The 18,762-nt window shown below is 39.9% G+C and overlaps 1 long non-coding RNA gene across 1 annotated transcript; it reads left to right on the plus strand.

Moving 5' to 3' along the window:
- Window positions 1–1,885: 1,885 nt before the first annotated feature.
- LOC140687573 (uncharacterized) lies at window positions 1,886–17,292 on the plus strand. The gene is made up of 3 exons (XR_012061958.1): window positions 1,886–1,960; window positions 2,948–3,035; window positions 16,664–17,292. It is a non-coding gene; the product is annotated as an uncharacterized lncRNA (long non-coding RNA).
- Window positions 17,293–18,762: the final 1,470 nt, after the last annotated feature.

The following is an 18,762-nucleotide window of genomic DNA, read 5'->3' on the forward strand; positions in this document are numbered from 1 at the left end:
TATCTTTTATCTAAATTTTCATCAGTCTCCTGGATATTTATTTTCTTCTTTGGAAAAAAAAAATTGTGTTCTTGGCCATCTGAGTTTCTTTTTTGTTGGTTGCCTGTTCATGTTCTTTGCCCATCTTCCTATTTTCTAAATACGTATAGTTACCTGCTGGAGGTTTTCTAACGTATGGTCAATTCAATCTCACTAGGTCTAAATAAGAATTTGTCTTCCCACCAACCTGTTGATCCAACTTGTTTTCAATTTCTGTGATAGGTACCATCATTTTAATCCTTCCTTCAGCTCCGAGCACTATTAGCCAATACTGGGTCATAAATTCTCTTTGAATCATGGCATTTCTTTACTAGTGTCAAACATTTACCACTGGTAACTACTGTCTGCAATGGTCAAACAAAACAATTATATTCACAAAAGTGCTTTGAGTAGGGGTAAGATATAGCTTAAGTGGTAGAGCACACGCTTAGCATGCATGAGGTCCTGGGTTCAATCTCCAGTACCGCTTCTAACAGTAAATTAATAAGTAAGCCTACTTACCTTTCCCCACCAAAAAAAAAAAGTGCGTTGAGAATGATGAAACATTGTGCAAAGTTATTATATTGTTATAAATATGCTTAATTTTTATAGATATTTTCCATACATGAGATGCCTCTTCAGCTAGATTATTATTAACCTAAAGGTAGAAATGTGTCCCCAAGAATTTCTGATTTAATATCACACACAGGCACTTATAAATATTTGCCGGCTGCACGAATAAGTAATCCAATGTGAAGAGTTAGAAGTAAAGGGAAGTTTTATTTTTGAGAAAATTTCCCATTCAAATGGTAACAGGACCATTTGTTTTTTAAATTGCAACTTCCTTTTGGCTGCTAGATGGTCTCTAAACAATTAATGTCAAACAATCCCGTGATTGACTAATATAAATACATAAGAATTTTCTGTGCTACCTATTCCCTTCAGAACTGCCTCTTGAATCATTTTATGAGTAGGATTTCATCATTTTTTAGTAATTTAATTGACGAAACTACCTTTGGTAGAATTCAATGTAGAAACACATGACATGGAATACTTTTCAATAGTAATTTGCATGAATGAACTACTATCATAATTTCCAAAGTAGTAAAAAAGAGCCACATGATGGAATACATTCCATATGCTAGAATATCAGGGAAAGTCTCCCTGCAGAACGCACTTGTAATTTACCATAAAAATAAGTAAATCATTATTCTTTGTTAAAAAAAAAATTTACGTAAGCTGAAAGTAGAATTTAGAGCACTTCCGGGTTGATATAGCCAATTCAAAATTCATGTTTAGAAGAAAACAAACCACAAAAACATACGCTTCTTCAAGCCCATTTATCATTTATTTGCTCTGGGGAGCTACAAGTGTTCATCTCAAACCCTAAGACTTAGCGGTAAGGCATAAACAAAGAACACTCCAAAAACAATCAGCTATTTCACTCACTGAACAACACATAATAATTGCATACATTCAACTAACTGACCTAGAGACCATATCTCTATCTTGTGGGGAAATAAAAAGCCACTTAATTTTTCTATTGTACTAGCACAGAAATCCGATAATGATCGAATTGTAAAAGTATGATTTATGCTTCTGAGTCCTTCCTGGGTCCAAAGAAGGCAGACGAGTTGACGTGTATTCTGCATAGTGGTTGAAAAGAGCTGGATTACAGTCTTGGTTGCCTGACTATGCCCTTAACAAACACTTTCCCTGGTTAGAGCAAAGGTAATGACTGAGAGAATCAGATAAAACAGTTGCAAAGAAATCGTAACAAACCAGCATGTGAGTATCGTCTCACAGATTACAAACTGCTTTGACGTATGTGATCGCATGGGAACCACCCCACGAAGAGCTGGTATCACTCTGTCCTTATAAAACTGAGAAAGCAGTGCCTTGTGGAGGTGAGATCATTTTTCCAAGGTTGCTGCTTCCCAAGGTAAGTGCATACACACTCAGCAGGGCTCATTCATAAGGTCTTAATCCTGCCATCCATAATTCATGGCTTGCTGTGGCTTCCCTGTGACTTGCATGTTTTAGCTGATCAGATTTCAGATAGGCTATGCATTGATTTGTACTCATAGTTCTTAACAATTTATCTTCACTTCAGCACCCCAGTCATTCTGTCTTTTGACTGCCTTGCTTTGATCTTGTTTACTTCTAATTAGGTTGATATTAACAATGGAAGCAATTGTCTTGAATACAGTGTCAACCTTTATTTTTTTCCCTGTAGCCAGCAGCACTGACTGATGATACAAGTGTATTTGGCATCCAAAGCTGTGATCCTAATTTGGCATTCCCACCCAATTTCAATTACACAGGTTTTGACGCTACTTATTCATTTATGATCTTAGAATAACAATGGGGTAGTTATGGACAATTGGGGGCAATATGAGATACAGAGGCATTTTTTTGGATGATTGTCTATTTCTAATTCAGGGTTTTTATTCTGTAGCTTCTGAGGAGTTCCTACATCCTGTATTTAATCAACTGCAATGCCATCTTATTCTATTGATTTTGTTCTTGTGTTGTGTTTAATATCAGAGCTTTTTCTATTTAGTGGTGTTACGTTTTTCAATTAAACTTATTCAGTGGGCATTAGTTTTCATCTCAAATGAACTTGTTTGTTTTCTGTTAATGCTTTTTGATCTCCTGTGGTCAGATACTCTGAAAACTAACACCATTCTATTGGAAAAGCTTTATGCGGGTGTTTAAAAGATGCATTCTAATTCCTATTTAAAAAATTGCGTGGTAAAAACTTCAGACTTGACTCACTAAATGGTTAAATGCGTACATCCATAAAAGTTGAATTTTTAAAAATATTTTAATAAGAAATATCTTGGAGATCTTTCAAACTGTGAATTCTTTTTTCTCACTTCACATCTGATTACTGCATTATGGGTTGGCTTAAATGTATTTCCAATAGACCGCCTCTCAGAGTCGTCAGCCCTCCCGTATGACACTGATACGGTATCGACACAGCACCTGGGAAGACTGAGCTGTGGCACCACTGGGTGAGTTGGCCAGATGCTGCCATCAGTGTAAGAATCAGATCCAGCCTCTAGGTCTCCTTCCTCTCCTCACATACTGGTCTTTCTGCTTTTTGGATACTCCTTCTTCTGCCAGACCTTAAGGATCCATATAATCTACTTCTGACTGTTACAGGGCATCCTGTGTGTTGGAAAAGAAGTAGATATGAAGCACTAATATTGTCTTATTCATGGAGGGATTGTGGTTGTAAAAAGAGAATTGTTCTATAAGGATGAATTCAACAGGCTTCTTGCTTTACTGGGATTTCTTACTGTCCTATCTCCAGCTAAGACCTTTCTCTCAGATGATAGAACCACATGGATGGATTTGTAGGGGCCCATGTGGTCACTGGAATTTCATATGCCAATGGGCTTAGCTGTGAGACCGAGAGTCTTGACTCAGTACTCCTCAGTAAGAGGATAGAATTAACATTGACTCGCTTAGATCAATGCATCAAAGCATCTAGTAAAAGCAGAAGGCTGAGGAGGCACTTTAGCAAAAAACAACTGTTCTAATGATTAGAGATGGTTAAAGGTACTAGTGGGTGAAGGTAGGGGGAGCTGAAAGACACTAGAAATCGTACACTGGATAGTTCCATGCAAAAAAGGATTTCTTAGTGTTCCACGAGACATTCAAATGTCCTACTAGACACTCAGGTAGAAAGCCGTGTGCAGTTGAAATTGGTACTGGTCCATTATCACTAATCTTAACAGTAGTTTTGCTTTAATTTCCATTCAAAATTCTGCTTTTCATTGTTCCTGTACTTCTTACATGGAATGGCTTCTGATATTCCAACTTTTTTCATTTGAAATTATTCATTACAAAGAAATTTGAGAATTCAGTTACTTGAGTATGGCTTTTGTGTAGTTGTGACTGAGTATTTATGTATTGAAACTCTCCATGATCAATAAATGCTAGAAGAGAGTGTGGAGTAAAGGGAACCCTCCTACACTGCTGGTGGGAATGTAGTTTGGTGCAGTCACTATGGAAAACAATATGGTGATTCCTCAAAAAACTAAAAATAAACTTACCCTATGATCCAGCAATCCCACTCCTGGACATATAGCCAGAGGGAACTCTAATTTGAAAAGATACATGCACCCCAATGTTCACAGCAGCACTATTTACAGTAGCCAAGACATGGAAACAACCTAAATGTCCATCAACAGATGACTGGATAAAGAAGTTGTGATATCTTTATACAATGGAATACTATTCAGCCATAAAAAGAATAAAATCATGCCACTTGCAGCAACATGGATGGACCTGGAGATCATCATTCCAAGTGAAGTCAGCCAGGAAGAGAAAGAAAAATACTATATGATATCACTCATATGTGGAATCTAAAAAAAGAAAAAAGAAAAAAAAAAGGACACTATGAACTCACCTACAAAACGGAAACAGACTCTCAGACATAGTAAACAATCTTATGGTTACCAGGGTGAAAGGGGGTGGGAAGGGATAAATTCGGGAGTTTGAGATTTGCAAATGTTAGCCACTATATATAAAAGCAGATTAAAAAAACAAATTTCTTCTGTATAGTACAAGGAACCATGGTCAATATCTTGTAATAATCATTAATGAAAAAGAATATGATATGAACATACATGCAAATATATGCATGACTGGGACATGGTGCTGTACACCAGAAATTGTCACATTGTATACCTCAATAACTGTACTTCAATTAAAAAGACTCACCTTACAGTATTAACATCACATTATCTTAGTTTATACTTTGCATTCCAATTAAAGTATTATATTACGTTTTTCTCAACAAATGAGTAGGTGATTCTCATGTTAGGATAACAAAGAAGCACTTAAAAAAGCACTCATTTTCTATAACAATATTTTAAAGCTACGTACAATAGTTAAGAAATTGAAGAGTATGCGATTTTACTTTCTAAAGGCTAATCCAATGCAGTACATTTCAAATTACTCCTCAGTGTATATTATAGCGTATTAAAGGTCAATGCACATTTATGATCCCTTTAGGGATTCAAATCCTGTTCTAAAAAACTCCATGCTCATGGAATGAGTTTATATATAGCTGTCTATATGCCTATGTATCTATCTGGTTATATGTAGCTACTGAAAGTCACTAGAAAACACATACATGAGTATTTTATTTTTTTTTTACATTTTTTATTGATTCATAATCATTTTACAGTGTTGTGTCAAATTCCAGTGTTCAGCACAATTTTTCAGTCATTCATAGACATATACACACTCATTGTCACATTTTTTTCTCTGTGATTTATCATAACATTTTGTGTATATTTCCCTGTGCTATACAGTGTAATCTTGTTTATCTATTCTACAATTTTGAAATCCCAGTCTATCCCTTCCCACCCTCTACCCCCGCCCCGTTAACCACAAGTCTGTATTCTCTGTCCATGAGTCTATTTCTGTCCTGTATTTATGCTTTGTTTTTGTTTGTTTTTGTTTTTTAGATTCCACATATGAGCAATCTCATATGGTATTTTTCTTTCTCTTTCTGGCTTACTTCACTTAGAATGACATTCTCCAGGAGCATCCATGTTGCTGCAAATGGCGTTATGTTGTCGGTTTTTATGGCTGAGTAGTATTCCATTGTATAAATATACCACCTCTTCTTTATCCAGTCACCTGTTGATGGACATTTAGGCTGTTCCCATGTTTTGGCTATTGTAAATAGTGCTGCTATGAACATTGGAGTGCAGGTGTCATCCTGAAGTAGATTTCCTTCTGGATACAAGCCCAGGAGTGGGATTCCTGGATCATATGGTAAGTCTATTCCTAGACTTTTGAGGAATCTCCACACTGTTTTCCATAGTGGCTGCACCAAACTGCATTCCCACCAGCAGTGTAGGAGGGTTCCCCTTTCTCCACAGCCTCTCCAGCATTTGTCATTTGTGGATTTTTGAATGATGGCCATTCTGACTGGTGTGAGGTGATACCTCATTGGAGTTTTGATTTGCATTTCTCTGATAATTATTGATATTGAACATTTTTTCATGTGCTTTTTGATCATTTGTATGTCTTCCTTGGAGAATTGCTTGTTTAGGCCTTCTGCCCATTTTTGGATTGGGTTGTTTATTTTTTTCTTATTGAGTCGTATGAGCTGCTTGTATATTCTGGAGATCAAGCCTTTGTCGGTTTCACTTGCAAAAATTTTCTCCCATTCCGTGGGTTTTCTTCTTGCTTTATTTCTGGTTTCCTTTGCTCTGCAGAAGCTTGTAAGTTTCATTAGGTCCCATTTGTTTATTCTTGCTTTTATTTCTTCTAGGAGAACATTTTTGAAATGTATGTCAGATAATGTTTTGCCTATGTTTTCCTCTAGGAGGTTTATTGTATCTTGTCTTATGTTTAAGTCTTTAATCCATTTTGAGTTGATTTTTGTATATGGTGTAAGGGTGTGTTCTAGCTTCATTGTTTTACATGCTGCTGTCCAGTTTTCCCAACACCATTTGCTGAAGAGACTGTCTTTATTCCATTGTATATTCTTGCCTCCTTTGTCGAAGATGAGTTGACCAAAAGTTTGTGGGTTCATTTCTGGGCTCTCTATTCTGTTCCATTGGTCTATATGTCTGTTTTGGTACCAATACCATGCTGTCTTGATGACTGTAGCTCTATAGTATTGTCTGAAGTCTGGGAGAGTTATTCCTCCAGCCTCTTTCTTTCTCTTCAGTAATGCTTTAGCAATTCTAGGTCTTTGATGGTTCCATATAAATTTTATTATGATTTGTTCTAGTTCTCTGAAATATGTCCTGGGTAATTGGATAGGGATTGCATTAAATCTGTAGATTGCCTTGGGCAGTGTGACCATTTTAACAATATTGATTCTTCCAATCCAAGAGCATGGAATATCTTTCCATTTTTTAAAGTCTTCTTTAATTTCCTTCATCAATGGTTTATAGTTTTCTGTGTATAATTCTTTCGCCTCCTTGGTTAGATTTATTCCCAGATATTTTATTACTTTGGGTGCTATTTTAAAGGGAATTGTTTCTTTACTTTCTTTTTCTGTTGATTTATCGTTAGTGTAAAGAAAGGCAACTGATTTTTGAACATTAATTTTGTAACCTGCTACCTTGCTGAATTCTTCGATCAGCTCTAGTAGCTTTTTTGTGGACCTTTTAGGGTTTTCTATATATAGTAACATGTCGTCAGCATATAATGACACTTTTACCTCTTCTTTTCCAATTTGGATCCCTTTTATTTCTTTCTCTTGCCTGATTGCTGTGGCTAGGACTTCCAGGACCATATTGAATAGGAGTGGTGATAGTGGGCATCCTTGTCTTGTCCCAGATTTTAGTGGGAAGCTTTTGAGTTTTTCACCATTGAGAACTATTCTGGCTATAGGTTTGTCATATATAGCTTTTATTATGTTGAGATATGTTCCCTCTATACCCACTTTGGCGAGAGTTTTTATCATAAATGGGTGTTGAACATGAGTATTTTCTAAAGTAAACAGAAGACAACCAACTCTGAGGCCTATACAATGTAAGGAAAGCGTAAACAAACCTGAGGCAGAATACTCTAAAAAAGTGACGATTTGAAGGTTACATGATTGCTGTTTTTAAGTATTCTCACCAAGAGTGGCTTCTCCTTTCTCCCAGAAAGAAAGGAAACATGTTATAGGGAACAACGTTTCAGTTCAATATAAAGAAGAACTTTCTGGCACCCCACGCTGCCTTCCTCCAAAGCGTGTCCACTTTTTGTCGCTTACATTGATGGATTTCTGCATCACGATCTGGTAGGAGTGCCATGGGAGTGAATCCCACGTGCGTCAAATGGCCAAGTGAGAGTTCTTTCCAATCTTCCTCTTCTAACTAGCAATTCTGGAAGATTTATCTACAGTTTGTGTCAATCATTTGGTGCAAGTTTCTCTCAGTGGAATCATATTAATCCCAACCAGGCTTACCTTTGATAATTATTGGATATAAAATGTCACTGGTCTTTCTGATGGCAAACGGCGACTACACACCTGGGGAGAGTCCGACACAGTCTCCTCACCTCCTGTGTCCCCTGACAGCTCGAATTGGGAAAAAAAGGCAACGCTCTTATTATTTCTCTGGGAAATTTTTAAGAATCCACATTAAATTCCTTTTTTCAAAAAAAATCTACATTAAATTTCTATAATTAGTGTTGTTTCTGGGAATGCTGGATCGTATTTTACTTCTGTTTCTTTAAGACTCATTACTATTTAGACAACAACAAAATACAAGGAAGGAAAGAGAAATACCGCGGCTCCACTCAAAATGTGACCGCATATTGAATGCAATATTCCACTAGGGAAAAAAATGTGAGTTTTCTTAATACTAGAGGATTTTCATGGGTTTGACATCTCCCCATCTCCACGGGGAGCAGCGATATGATTTCCTAAGACAGCAATCTGGAATGAATATTTTAATCCTCCTCAGGAGGGCAGAATTTATAGCATCGCTGATAAAATAATCAACATCTTAATGGCATCCTTTTTTTCTTTCTTTTATTTTTAACTTATAAAGCATGTCTCTGAAGACTTTTATGAATGTGTTGAAGGTTCTACTTCTTGAAGAATTAGTTAGAAAGAAAAATTCTACTCATTTGCTTACTTGAGGGAAACTACCAATTGTTCCTGCATAAGAATCTCCATAACCAATTTTAATACTGAAGTTTTTCACAACAAGGATAATAGCTATATTGAGTTTTTAACTTAAAAGTGTTTCTAGCAAACGGCAGATAGCACCTTCCTTATGGCTTCTGGGAAATGCATTTACCATCCATAATCTATTGCTATAAAAGGAGACTAATAACTGTTACTCACTGCCACAATATTTCTCATCCCCTCTAAATATCTCTAGTCTGAAACTGAAATCTACAGATGACGAATCAGGAAGACAATAAATGCCCCGTGATGGTCCAACACATAGTACATGTACGCATGCACACACACACACACACAATGAATATCACTGAATCATCAATTTTTCTTCCTTTCTTTTTCTGGAGCCATAAAAGACTCTGAAGATCTCAACTGCCTATGAAATTTTGCCTCTCTCTGGACTGAACCTCCAATCTGATCCTGCTCTGTCCATGACAAAACCAATCACATACTTAGTGTTATCCTGATGGTGCACATTGTTTTTTTCTAATCTCAGGAGTTGCATGAATCCCGGGACTGCTTCCATGTGGCCAAGGCAAAAAGAGGAAAAGATTTTTCTAGGGACAATTCTCCCCCACAACCTGCTACCACAGTTCCCTTATTTCAGGCACCTGCTGTACCCAGTCTCCTTTATCAGAGGCTATTTATCATTGGAGCATCATACTCGCCTTTCCAAGCTACCTTCAGAGTGCCCCTCCACTGGCTGGAACTCTGGTCCAGTCCCCCAGCATACTGATAGCAATAAGAAACTCTCTTCACGGCCACATTTCCTTCAGAGCTTGGATTTTATTTGTTCTCGCTTCTTCCTTTAAATATAATTTATGAAAGAAATGAAAGTGTAAGTATTAAGTGACACAGAAATGTCTAGTTATGTTTTATAAGACTTCTACCTGCTGTGGTAGTCACCTTGTGTCTCTGGGAGATCTTGGTAGCTAATAATTACTTTTGTGTATGCCATCTAGTGTCACCTTTTCCTCACTGACTGCACTGAATTTTATTATTTTCTGAGAAAAATCTAATGGTGATGGAGGGGAAAAAAAAATCTAAGTTCAAACTTCAGTTTGGATAAATCAAATAGTGAAAAGTTTGAATTATTACACCCTTCTTTCAAATCATGACCTTAATTAACTCCTTAAGCCAACCAGAGTTAACTACAGATGACACTACAGATGAGTTCTTTGTGAGTCTAATGTCTAGCAGAAGGTATGATGGACAGTAAGTCCTGAATTTGTGCTTAAAGCTTGGGAAAAATTCATTGGAATGAATCCCTTTGACTCTCAATTTCCTGATCTGTAAAATGAGGATTGAAGAAAAATAACACATATGTCTAGTTTGGTGCCTAGCAGGATGCAGCCAATGTGTGGGGCGCACCCATTGCCTTTGAAGGGCCCATAAGCTGGTGCCCCTCCACATCTGCTCCTATTGCGACCAGTGATGAAGAGATTTGTCTCCATTCACCCGACCAGAACTGCCCCATCTGGAATAGCTTTGCTCAAGTTTCACTCCCTCTTGTGGCATGCCCTCTCCTATTTCCCCCTGCTCCTCGAGGTCCCTTTCCTCCCCTCTCCACACTCCCTTCATACTTTATTCATGTTGCTGTCATCATGTGGACCACTCGTTAGCACAATTACACGCATTTGTACAACAGCATTCTGACATCACTGAGAACAAGGACGATGTCCTATTAGTTTTCATGTCCCCTAAACGCCTTGTACAGACACAGCTATTTTTTGAGTCAATGGATGAATCAGTGAACTAGTTGTCCAGCAAGCTAACAACAAAATCGGCTTGAAATAAACTAACATTCTAGAAATACCAAAGCCTTTAGTTCCTGTGTGCTCTGATGACCAGAAACAGTGTATATTTTTCATTTGTTAAATAAGGATAAAGACATTTACTTTTAATTTGAAGTAAGTGGAAGACTAAGATTTCTTTTTCCTCTAAATAAAATTAAGAGTGTGTGTGTGTGTGTGTGTGTAGACAGAGAGAGGACAATTTAGTCATTGGATGCTAAAATGATTCTTCTGTCTCATATATGAATGAGTCTCAAAACAGTAGGTGTGAATGACTCCATCGATAAGGCAAAATGCTAACCATCTATGCAAGACTTGCTGAGAATTATGTTGAAACCATTCACAACGCTTGGTGACTTATCCATCTTGGGGGTATGAAAGGCCTGGAGCTGTTGGAAAATGGAGGAATCTTCTGGAGAGATTTGTCTGGGTCTTAGGCACGTTAACACCTTCTCCCTTGGGGACGTAACTGCAGGACCCTTTCTCCCAAACTCAGACACAATGCGAGAGGGAGGAAACTCGAGCATTTAGAGGGTTTGGCATATGGATTTGCGGGGCACAGTGTACCAATAGAAGGCCCACGCCTGCAGAAAAACAATGATGAGAAAGCTAGAACTTTCCATCACACTGGGGCCACTGTTCACCATCAGAGTTTGTCCAGGTAAAAGATACCTGAAAGAGGCCTGTGGGCTATTCTAAGCCAGTCTGGGGCCATCTTAAAAGGGGATTTACTCAAGATGGGTGATGGACTCCCACTGCCAAGAGAGGGTCTTCCTGGGGGAAACTGCCCCAGTTAAGGGGAAATTAATGCCACTAAATTCTTTGGGAGTTAAATCCTCCTATAGTTTATTTTTTTGTTGAGGACCTTTTCTGCCTGTGTGTACTGTACAAAGTCCTTTACTTAAAATGTTAGTGCTAAGTCTATTTCAAAATGCCACATTTTTCAGATTTCAGAAAGTTAAAAACACGATCTCTGTTCCATATTATAAACACACCTACAAAACATACCTACAGTCAAACACATTATTATAAATATACATATTTTTGATGTGAAATGTGCATATTTTACTAATAGGCTGCCTCAGTTCAGAACAGGTTTTGATCTCAAAGAATGATGAAAACTGAATTTTCAGAATTGTTTAAAAGTAACGTGGACTCGAAGCTGAACACAGAGAAAGTTCACTGCTGGGCAACCTCTCATTTTGTCTCAATTTGGGTAATCTTGAAAAACAGTCATTCTCTCTGGGCCTTGGTTACTACAATTAAAAAATGGAGGGTTGGGGGAAGAAGAAAAAAAAAAAAACAGAGGGTTGAACTAGACCTGGAATCACAAACTCAAAGGTCTTCAGAGGACAGGGTACAGAAATGAGTGAAGGAGCCACATGTATATGGCGGCACTATTGTGAGAGCCAGTGAGGCTGGGGAGAATTGGAACACAATCGTCCTGTCCAGAGGCATCACCTTCAGGAAAACTTCAGTGTCCTCTGAGGATCAAACAGCACATCTGTGGACAGCTGCTGGTAGCCCTGACCTGACCCTCCTCACATCCCCCCAGTGCCAAGGTTCTATTGTTAGGTAGGTAGATAAGTGGGGGCACTGGGCAGATAAGGGGGAGGAGAGGGAGGGTGGTCCAGAAGATGGTGGTGTGCCCGCCTTCAGCATAAAGGGGCTTTATTTCCTCTAACCAAGTGCCAGGAAGAAACCTGTTAGAATCCAACAGCCACAACTGTGTGGTAGCGAGAAGGACCTAACAGGACATGACCAAGTGCTCCTTGTAATATAATCAGCATTGCAGTTTAGCCCCATCCCCACCCCACCCCCTGACCATGGGTTTCTCTGTGGGCATCCTGGGTAAGGAAGGATGTGCGCAAAAGGGAACGAGCATGACTCAGCACTCCAGGGGCAAGAGCTGTCAATCAATCAAGAGACCACCTCTAAGCGAGGGTACAGAGGAGGGACAAAGCCCACTGCTCTCTGCTCTTGGATCAGCCCACCTCCCATTCTTGGAGGTGTGCCTTCCTTTTGCTAAATAAAACCTTTAAAATCTTTTGCTATAGGACACTTCATCTCCTGTCTGTATTCTTATCTTTTAGGTATGACAAGAACTGGGGTCTCGTCCTTTTCCCTTTTAGGGGTGACACTATGACCTCCAGCTGCCTGTTGTAGGTCACGTGACCCATGTCCCTCCTCACGACGGATCCTTCACCACTGCTCTCAGACTCCGCCCAGGATGTCTGTACATCACAGGAAGTTATCATTCTTTGAAGCAGTCTCCTACCTTCTCCTTCCTCCTCCACTGTTTCCCTCTTGAAATCATTACTGTCTTTCCTTCCTCACTTATTTATTTATTTTTTCTATTCAGTGGGATGAAATACTTAGTCCTCCCTTTTATGACAACATAAGATAGCCAGGAGTTTGATGCAAATACCCAAAGAATTCCAAAATGGGTCAAAACAAATTCAAAGGAAAAAAAAATAATTGATTCTAGGATTATTAAATCGCTTTCCTCCACTTTCATGCAACGGATTTGCTGGACCATAACAAGCAAGCTTTGATAAGAAGCCCTCTATTCTAAAATATCAGAAAAAATAATAAAGCATTCCATCCCACATGCTGCAAATTCATCCCGCATTTAAAGCATTCCTGTCTGCTATTTCCCCCTTCAATATGCATAGTGTTCTACTGGGGGAAAAGGTGCTATTTCAGCGCTCAGCGGGATTTCTCTTCTTTTCATAAGATTTTTGGCACTTTGGAAGACAAGTTTCAGTTATGATGGCCTTAAACCCCCCCCCCCCAGTATTCAAGGAATGCTCCTCTTCTTGTATGTTCTCATTACTATTTCTCTCTGATGTGCCCAGTTCTGCCTTAAATTTGCTTCATATGGGAACTGCTGAGGAAAAGTCAGTTCAGAATTAAACCATCAGGCCACATTCCGTTTCCAAACCTCTTTCTCTGCAGTGTGCATTTCTCCTAGCACTGTGAGCGCTTGTCGATGTCTGAGTCTTGCTCAAGCGTTTTGACCTGTTTACATGCAGCTGGCTCTCAGGCTAAGCCTGCAAACCCTTTCCTTTTGCAATGAATACTAAATTCCTTTCTCTCTGCAACATTTGGTTCAGGAGAGGCACAAAGCAATTCCATGGCTGAGGGAGAGAACAGGGCAGAGCTCTGATGATTCTGAAAGGAAACATACCATTTGGTTAAAGATATAAAATTAAACTCTGATTCTCCTCACGTCCCAATGCCTTATGTTTGCCAGTCAGCAAAAATAAAAGTTTGGTCTTAATACTCGTGGGTTTAGTTACTTATGCATGGATTCCTGAGCTAACTTAGTCCTTGGTATTAAGAAGAATCCGATAAGAAATCTAAGGCATCCCCGATTGACATCAGCGAAGTACCTAACACGATGTCTAACATCAAACAGAAACACAGATAAAATTAAGGATTCTTGAAATGCCTTTCACACCTGCAGATAAGGGGAGGAAGAGGGGTGGCTCTGCCACCCCTATGTTATCACTTGTCCCTTAATCTATCTTTACCAAACACCCTGTGACAAGTGATGAGCTTTTCATACTGGCTGGGACTGAAGAGCAGGGGGAGAGTGTGTGTGTGTCTGTGTATGTGGGTGTGTGTGTGTGTGTGTGTCTGTGTATCTCTGTGTTTCTTCCTAGGAAGGGAAGAAAGAGCGATGATTTCTGAAAAGAGGAGGATCCTTAAAACTGGCATGAATTAAATTAATGTCTGGATTATCTTATTTTAATAATACTGTGGCCAGTGACTGGGTAAAAACCCTGACCTGATCCTGTCTCTAAGCAGAAACTCAGTGGTACATAGTTTCTTTTCCAGACTTCATAGCTGGGTTCTGGGAGAATAAGTCTGTACACAAAAAGCTAAATACCAATGAATAGCATAAAACAGAGATTTCAAGAGACAATATACCTGTGATTGGAGACTTAAAATTTGGGATTCAGAAGAGGAGAAAGACTGTGATGAGTCCCTTATACATGTGAGGACTTTGGCATCAGTTGTACCAGCCAATGACCCCCCCTTCTTGTGTAAACACCCAGTGAAAACTGACCGTAAGTCTCGAGGCATACTGGCTTTATTCACACTTTCAGATTACCGTCTCCTGCCCAAGCCTGGGCTTCCTTGACCCACTGCTCCTTGGATTCTGGAGTCTCTTGAGGTGCTGGTCATATCTCTTGCCTAAATATTCCTTCAACAGTTAGTTGTAATGCTTCAAAGATTTTAAAATACACTTCAGCACAGGAACTTCAAAGGAGACTCTTCCAGGCTTTTGGAATGAGGTCATGATTTCAGGGGCTCACTGAGCTGTGCAGAGGAGGGTGCAAAAAAGATTGGAAACAAATGTAGGAGTCATGGTGGGCTCACATTCGTACTCTGAGTTCTGGGAGCGCCATCTTGGGAATGTTCACCCCGCGTACCCTCTGCAGCCCCGGGGATGCCTGGCTCTGCTTCTGTGCAATCCTGGGCCAGGTGGATGTGCAGACGGAAAAGGCAGCTGTCTGTACACTGAGAGCTCAAAGGCCTCCATGAGTCCTCCTGCCAGCCTGCCATCATGCCTGGAGCGCCAGCCACTCTTGTCACGCAGCTGAGATCAGGCACCGCGTCCCCAGGAGACCTTTTCTAATAAGACATGGAAGTGACCTGCTTATTCATTGCAGCTCTGTCTCAATGAGGGGCATTCTGGCTGCAGGTATCAGAATCATGCTTCAAATTTGCATAAGGTACTTTGTCGTAGAGTCATGGAGAGCTCTCTCAACCCGAGGAGAAAGAGAACAACCAGCATCAGAGAGAGAGGGGGGCACCTTACAGGGGGAAGCGATCAGAGCAGAAAACTTCCTGAAACATTCTCCTTCTCTCTGGATCCCCCCCACGCCCCTCCACCCCCTCTGAGGCTGGGCTGTCTCTCTTTGCTTCTCTGATGTTCTCCTGTTTCTCTGTGTCTGGGCTTCTTGGGGAATTTGGGTGCCACACAATGTTGGCCTCAGCTCCTAAGTTCAGATCACCTCCCTCCAGATGAACATTCCAGAAGGAACGAGACCAGCTCTGTTCTAAGCGCATTTTGGATAAATTGAATCTTGGGGGCTCAGTGTTAGTCTGGTGTCTACTCTTGTTTTGACTGACGATGGTCGGGTGTGGAGGAACAGTCCCCAAACGTGGGCAGCAGCCCACATTTGTAGGTTTTGAAGCAGTTTTCAGAGCAGTGGGACCTTTGTGAATTGAGTAAGTGCTCCCAAAGGTATCTTTGATAGATCCATTAAAGCCTGCCCACAGAGGGAGGGTCTTAGATTAGAGAAACGTGGTCTGGAGTGAAGGAGGGAAGACGGCTTGGTGGGGAGCTCAGAGCTGGCTTGGCTTGGAAGGCTTTCAACATTAGAGCAGTTGCAGCTACTGATGGTGAGACACAGCGGGGGAAAGAAAGCCCTGAAGACCAACACCGCATGGAGAAGGTCTTCTGGTCCTAAAGCCACTCTCTCCAGTCACTCAGGTGACTCTCCACTCTGTACTATTCTGATCACTGGGAAAAATAAGCAGCCTTTTTGCTCAGGTTACTGGGTAACTTCTAGGGAACATTTGCAAAGGCTTGGATAATCCAGCAATTTTGCAAGTAAGATATGAAGCATCATCCGTCTATGGACTATGAACAGTTTTTAGAAAAAAATTCGGTGGCCAAATATTTTTGAGAATCGCAAGGCGAGGCAGACTTCAGTAGGAAGTTTTGCTGTAGTAAGGCTTCTCGGGGCTTTGTGCTGCAGGATCCCGTCTCTCCTCCTGCCAGTGCCACCTTCATGGGCACCAACGCTGATGCCCTAGAGCAGCCATGCTGCCCACATTAGGTATCCAGGAGGTGGGTTAAAGTACTTACTGAGATGGACTATTTTGAGAGGTTTTAGCAAAATAGCTCTTGTAGTTACAATCCTGTGCTCTGAATGACTGCTTCTTCTGGCCACTAATATTCCACAGGGTCTGTTCATAATAAGGAGCTTCTTCACCTGAGATGAGTTCTCGCCCAGAAGCCGCCTCCATCTTGCAGAAAGGATCTTCCGTCTGACCAATGGTTCTCCAAGCACACTAGCTTATGTTGAAACTCCTAGAGTTGACACAGCGTGCTGTCAGTTTCTAGGACTCATCAGTTTCACCTCTATTTCCTTTCCCCCCATTTCTGTTCCAGGTAAAGCCATGGTCCACACTGTCTTGTCTCTCAGATTGGGACGGTCTCCTACTTGGACATCCTGCCGCCAGCCCTTCCAGTGTACAAGCCAACTTGCATACTACTGCTGACCAGTTTCCCCCCAATACAGTGCTTCTTCTTTGACTATAAAGTCCAACCTTGGCTCCTAATATGCGACTACGTACTTTTACAAATGTATTTAGAAATTTTCTCTATTTAGAAGCTACAGTCCAAGTGGCTTCTTGCTGTGCTCCATGTATGTACCAAGCTTTCAGCCTTGATAGTTTTACTTACAAGGCTTCTCCGTATTAGAAAGTCCCTTTTCCTTCCAGATGAGGTGAATAACTTTCCTTATTTGAGTTATTATTTACATTAACATATTCCTTATTATAATATTTCCTTATGTTTTTCTCCTTAAACACTATCCTTCAATAAAGATTTCCTTAGTGCAACTATTCAGAAGAAAATATTGTTTCAATTCACCTCACATCGTAATTTACAGAAACTCCCTTTTTGGGTACCTACTTCTTCTACCTTTTATTATAATTGTAAATGTGGTTATATATTTTTCCTTCTAGGGGTTATGTTACTAGAAGAAAGATATCATAAAACATATTTAGCTTTGTTTTCTTCCTTATACTTAACGAATTATTCAAATTGTCCTATATTCTAACTAGTAATTTTTCTAATAAAATTTAAATAGATTGACATGCTAAAAAAAAGTGTTGTGTTTCTAGAAATCTTACTAATTTTTAATTAAGCAAACTTGCAAGTTTTTGCTATCACAAAGTTTCTGCTACGGAGATTGGATTAAAGTTGCCGCTAGGATAAAGCTTAGCTTAACGCATTCAATTATCTGAATCTGTTGGATGTGATTAAAGAATGAGTACTGGTCCTGTCAAATTGTTTTCCTAATTAAATTAGTTTCATGAAGGCCAACGAATACAATGAACTAAAGAATGGGGTTTAGCCGGGAGGATGCCAGATTCTTCTAAAGTATTTATGTAACCAAGTGAATTAAAGGATAGAGTGTCAAATTCAGGGCTCTGCTGAAACTTCTGATAATGAGAGTAGGTGTTACAATATCAATTATAAACACCCAGTGGTCTAGCCAGAGAAACAGTCCAGGAAAAAGAGGGGGAAAAAAGACTCTTGTGCTTTTCTTTTTCAACTAGGGATTTGATTTAGTGCTACATGTCTGGAACCACCAGTCTGAGGAAGAAGAATTAGAATAATGTAAATTAAAGGGATTAATTAATTATTAATTAATAATAACCAACACCTACTTAATGCTTACTAAGTACCAGACACTGTTCTCACAACTCTGTATGGCGGTACCACTATTAACCCTTTTTCACACTGGAAGAAAACTGAGGTACAGACAAGTTCAGTAACTATTCAAAATCACACAAGACCACATCTGAAAACACTGAATTTTAATTCAGGCAATTGGGCTCCAGGGCTTTCCATCATTATACTATACTCTGTTGCTTTCCAGATAAAATTATCTTCCCCAGCTTATCAAATGAGAGAACATGCCAGAAAATAAGCAGGATTCATTCTTACCTGTTTCTTTGTCAAACCAACATCTATGGTGGACCTACATTCCCCACAAGGCGCAATTCCAGGCACTGGAGACGCAGTTAGGAGCAAGGGGAAAGAAGCTACTGCCTTGAGAGAGGCTCCAGGCTGGACGGGCACACAGACGACAATGAAGTGAAACAGTAAAGAGGCAACTAAGTTAAGACGCCAGTTCAAAGAAATACAGCAAATTAGAAGAAGCAGAGAACGTGTACAGAAACGGAGTAAGGGGTCCTACTTCAGTTGGTTTGGTCTGGAAAGGCACACTCAAGGAGGGGTCATTCAGCCAGGGGAGGGAGGGAGCATGCCACATGAGGTGCGTAAGCACCCTCATACTAGAAGACGGTAAGACCGACGCACCTGGAGCTGAGTGAGCAATGGGACAGTCTTAAGGTAGAGAGGAGACAAAGCAACTTTTTCTGAAGGCCAAGGTAATGAGTTTTAGTTTCGTTCTAAGTATGATGGGAAACCATTACAAAGATTTAAACTGGGGGAGTGAACTGATCTGTTTCACATTG

This window comes from Vicugna pacos, chromosome 20 (assembly GCF_048564905.1).
Source record: "Vicugna pacos chromosome 20, VicPac4, whole genome shotgun sequence".
Classification (NCBI taxonomy): Eukaryota; Metazoa; Chordata; class Mammalia; order Artiodactyla; family Camelidae; genus Vicugna; species Vicugna pacos.